Below are 4,905 nucleotides of genomic sequence, written 5' to 3'. Positions count from 1 at the left end.
CATAAAAAATTAGCTGGGCATGGTGGCGTGTGCCTGTAATCCCAGCTACTTGGGAGACTGAGGCAGGAGAATTGCCTGAACCCAGGAGGTGGAGGTTGCGGTGAGCCGAGATCCCGCCATTGCACTCCACCCTGGGTAACGAGCGAAACTCTGTCTCAAAAAAAAAAAGAAAATGGCAAGTCCAGGGTGATCTCTCTGCCACACAACAGGTCTCAGCTAAACGCAGGGTCCTCGAGGACCATATGTGACGTTTGCAGTAGTTGGGAGATCCATGCGTGTATTTTGCATGTAATTTGCATAATGTTGCATCTGGTTTGCATATGTCCATGTTGAAAGTCCATCAGCATTGCACAATTTCTAAGTTGTTCCTAAGCGACTCTCACTCAATGGAAGTCCGTCCAGGCTTTACAGAGCCCAGTTTCCACGATTTCTGGACTCTCTCCCAGGACCTTGCCTCTAGGCTGCACATCTATCCACACCAGGATCCTGGATGAGTCCTACTTCTGCCCAACTGGATGGGGTCAGTGCAAACCCCTGCCTCAGAAACTCGTGTGCATTTGGTATAATCTTTTTGATGGTTCAGGTATAATCAAAGTGCGGACGGTGATGATGTGGAGAAGAGAGTGAGCCTGGGCAGAGCCTTGCTGCACAGAACTTCCAAAGATGGCTATGCGTGCAGGGAGGCCTAGCTGTGCACTCTCAAAAAAGAGAAAAGAGGGTAGGGGAGATGGGCAGGGACAAAGGGCTGCGCCTTAGGGCTGGTGCCTTCGAGGGCTGTGGTCCCTGTGCTAGAGGGTCCATCTGCAGCAGGCAGGGCTTGTGCCAGAAAGCCAGCAGCTTCAGCGCTTTCTCTTTCCATTTTAGGGGAATGTTTCTCACTTTCTAAAAGGTGCAAAGTCAGTGGCTACAAGATCAAGAGCATGTTGTGGATATGGTGTATCTTGCCCATACAACTTTGTGTGGTTTTTAATAACCTTATGTGATGGGCCCTCAATAAGAAAAGGAGAGGTCAGGAGCAGAGGCTCATGTCTGTAATCCCAGAAGTTTGGAAGGCCGAGGTGGGTGGATCACTTGAGGTAAGGAGTTTGAGACCAGCCTGGCCAAAATGGCGAAACCCCATCTCTACTAAAAAAAAAAATAATAAAAAAAATTAGCTGGGCATGGTGATATGCGCCTGTAATCCCAGCTACTCGGGAGGCTGAGGCAGAATTGCTTGAACCCAGGAGACAGAGGTTGCCGTGAGCTGAGATCACATCACCACTGCACTCCAGCCTGGGCAACAGAGAGAGACTCTGTCTCAAAAAAAGGGGCTCATGGGGCTCACACCTGTAATCCCAACACTTTGGGAGGCCGAGGGAGGAGGGTCACTTGAGGCTAGGAGTTTGAGACCAGCCTAGGCAGCATAGTGAGACCCCATCGGTACAAAAGTAAAAATTGTGTGTGTGTCCACACACATATGTGACAGCAGTATGGGGGATGGGTTGGTGTCTCTGGACGTGGTTGTGCGTGTCTCTGTGAACAGAAACTGCACTCCCACTCCCACGTGTGGCCACACAGCCCGTTCCCATCCAGGTGTACAAACTCCAGGCTAAGTCAGAGGAACATGATGGTCTCCCTTCCTCCTCTGCTTTTGGCCTCCCTAGGTTTCCTGTCTGGCAGATACAAAGTGGCCTCATCATTTACAGAGGCAGAGGGGGCAGCTCTGGCCTGATCCAGCAAGACCCTGAGCCTCTCTCTGTACTGAGGTCCTCCACCCCCACTAGAATGGGGCCCAGATCCTGGCTCCCAAAACTGTTCCAGTGAAAGAGGGAGCGTGGTGTTTGATGTCAGCCACCCGGGAAAGGGGGAAGTGGGGTTCAGCTTTCCTTTCAGCCCCTGTGACGTGGACATTTTCAAGTTAAACAGGGTCCGGCCTCTTCCCTGTGAGTTTTGGGCCCCACATCTGGGTCTGGGGAAGGGAGTGAGAGGAAGGGGTGGGACCCCTTCGAAAAAGATCACAGCCTTTTTCTGTGATCTTCTAGGGGAGTTTCCTCCCAGAGCCAGGCTGGGCAATGCTGCCAGGCAGTCAGCACCCAGCCTAGGGTGAGGAGCTGGCTCTGTTCATGTTCCCCTCAGATGCTTCTCACTTTCTAAAAAGGGCAAAGTCAGTGGTTACAAGATCAAGAGTATGTTGTGGATACAATGTATCTTGCCCTCAGCAAAATAGCTCATAACATGTCTGTTAAAGGTTGGAGAATATAGTAGCACGTTCAGTGCTTTATAGGGAGAGTGAAAGACTATCTTAGGCACCACTTGGTTGCTGTAAGACTGTACTTTCGGGGATCATTTCTAGAGAATTTTCTCTCTGTAGAGCTCATTTTGTTGCTGGGTTCAGAAACCCATTCAAGCTAGCTCCAGTGGTGGAGTAAGCAGATAGGGAAGCCACAGCTTGTCCCTAAATGGTTGCTTGCCACACAGCCCCTTACTCTGCCCCACTCTCCCCTGACCACTCTCTTTCTTCGTTTCCCTTGAATTCCCCAGAGCTCTCGTGGTCTCCCCTATCATTACCAGACAAGGGCCCCTGTAGTGGATTGAAGTATGCCCCTCCCAAATTCATGAACATTTGGAGCCTCAGAATGTGGCCTTATTTGGAAATAGGGTCTTTGCAGATGTTATCATTTAAGATGAGGTTATGTTGGGGCCTACATCCAATGACTGGTGTCCTTATAAGAAGAGGAGGCTGGGCTGGGTGCAGTGGCTCCCGCCTAGAATCCCAGCACTTTGGGAGACTGAGGTGAGAGGATCACTTGAGCTCAGGAGTTTGTGACCACTCTGGGCAACAAAGTAAGAGCCCATCTCTACAAAAAATTTAAAAATGAGCCATGCATGGCGGTGCCCACCTGTGGTTCCAGCTACAGAAGAGGAGGGGGGCAGGAGGATGGCTTGAGCTTAGAAGGTGAAGGCTGCATTCCAGCCTGGATGATGGAGCAAGACCCTATCTTTTATTTATTTATGTATTTATTTTTGGAGACAGAGTTTCACTCTCATCACCCAGCTGGAGTACAATGGCATTATCTCAGCTCATTGCAACCTCCACCTCCTGGGTTCAAGCAATTCTCTTGCCTCAGCCTCCCGAGTAGCTGGGAGTGCAGATGCTCACCATCATGCCCGGCTAATTTTTGTATTTTTAGTAGAGACAGAGTTTCACCATGTTGGCCAGGCTGGACTCAAACTCCTGACCTCAAGTGATCTGTGTGCCTCGGGCTCCTAAGATGCTGGGATTATAGGCATGAGCCACCGCACCTGGCCCTGTCTCAAATTTAAAAACAAAACCAAAAAGCAGAGGAAAAGACACAGACCACAGTCAGAGAAAAAAGGCCATGTGAACAGTGATATGTGGGGGCGAAAGCAGAGGTTGGAGTGATGCCGCTACAGAGAATCCTTGACCAAAGAACGCCAAAGATCGCCAAGAAGCACCAGTGGTTGGAAGAGGGAAGAAAGACTTCTCCCCAGAGCCACTGGAGGGAGCATGGCCCTGCTGGCCCCTAGATTTTGGAGTTAGCCTCCAGAATTGTGGGAGAATACATTCCTGTGTGTTAAGCCACCGAGTCTGTAGCTGTTACCACAGCCCTGAGAAACTCACACAGCCTATACCTTGAAGCTGGATTCCTTCACCCTCTGTGTTCTGATTCCAAAGCCTGGGAGAAAGCAGGATGGGCCTGGCTGGGGTCAGGTGTCTGCCCACAGAACCCACAAGCCACTAAAGCTGAGGGCAGGGCACAGATATGGATTTCGGAGCTCCCCCTTCCAGTATCCTTGATAACCATCACCCTACCCAAAAGGTATTAATTCATATCTCAAGGTCAATCTGGAGGGAGGTCTCTCCAGGCAAGACCCAGAGTTCTGTGCATTCTGCACACCTATCAGCTCCTACGGCAAAGATACAGAAGGCTGTAGTCACCTGTGTGGATGAGACAAGGCCTGGAAAAAGTGCCATTCCGATGACAGAATCAGGATTCAAAGGCTCTGTGCAGGTTAGAGAGTTAGCGAGGTGGTATTGAATGAGGACGACTATAAAACCCAACTCTTGGGTTCCAAGAGTCAACTTCACAAGCAAAACGTGGAGGAAGCCTGGCTTCACAGCGGCAGTGCCTTGTGAGAAAGACCTGAAGATTTTCTTTGACCGGCCGGCTTAGAGCTTCAGTTGCACTAAAAGCACAGCACTCTTGGCTGGACCGGAACGGGATGGGCCTTTCGGGCTCGGTGCAGCCCATACCTAAGACAGACAGGCAACACAGGCGCCTCCAGAGCAACCAGGCCACCAGGCTAGTAGCTTGCAGAGGTTGCGGGTAAGGGGGAGGTAGGACGCCTCGGGAGAGGTCAGCGGAGTTATCAGACTAAGGGTCCCGCGCACCCCCAGACAATGATGGTGCCAGGAGGCAGAGCAAGCAAACGGGGATGATCTGGGGTCGATTCCAAAAAGGTGGCGGGGGAAGTGGTGCTGGTGTGTCCCCAAACACAGCCAACTCGGCTCCAAAGCCTTGGAGAGCAGTCCCCAGGTTCACACCGGCTCTAAAGAGACGCGTAGCCTGCGGGTGCGTATCTCCTGGAGAGCCCACGCCCAGGCTGGCCTCAGGGGTCGGCTTCTCTGCTTCCCGCCCCCTGCCCGCAGGCGACAGTCGTGGCTGGTGTGCTGGGGGCCTCCCAGGGCGCGGCGGCCTGTGCCCCTGCCACCCCGGGCCGCTCTCTTCGGAACCTCCCGTTTGCAGGCGGCCCCTCGGCAGTCCGCTTGGGGCTGGGGCAGGGGTCTGGCGGCGGCGGAGGGGGCTGGCGGCGGCGGGCGGCGCGGCCCCAAGTTTATGCTAATCCGTAAAGAGCCCGCCTCCCGCCTCCCCTCCGCGGCCCCAGCCGCGAGCAGCGCCGGCC

Source organism: Callithrix jacchus, chromosome 5, assembly GCF_049354715.1.
Source record: "Callithrix jacchus isolate 240 chromosome 5, calJac240_pri, whole genome shotgun sequence".
In the NCBI taxonomy this organism is placed as follows: Eukaryota; Metazoa; Chordata; class Mammalia; order Primates; family Cebidae; genus Callithrix; species Callithrix jacchus.
The sequence above is the reverse complement of the archived record's forward strand: the minus strand, read 5'-3'. Positions refer to the sequence as shown.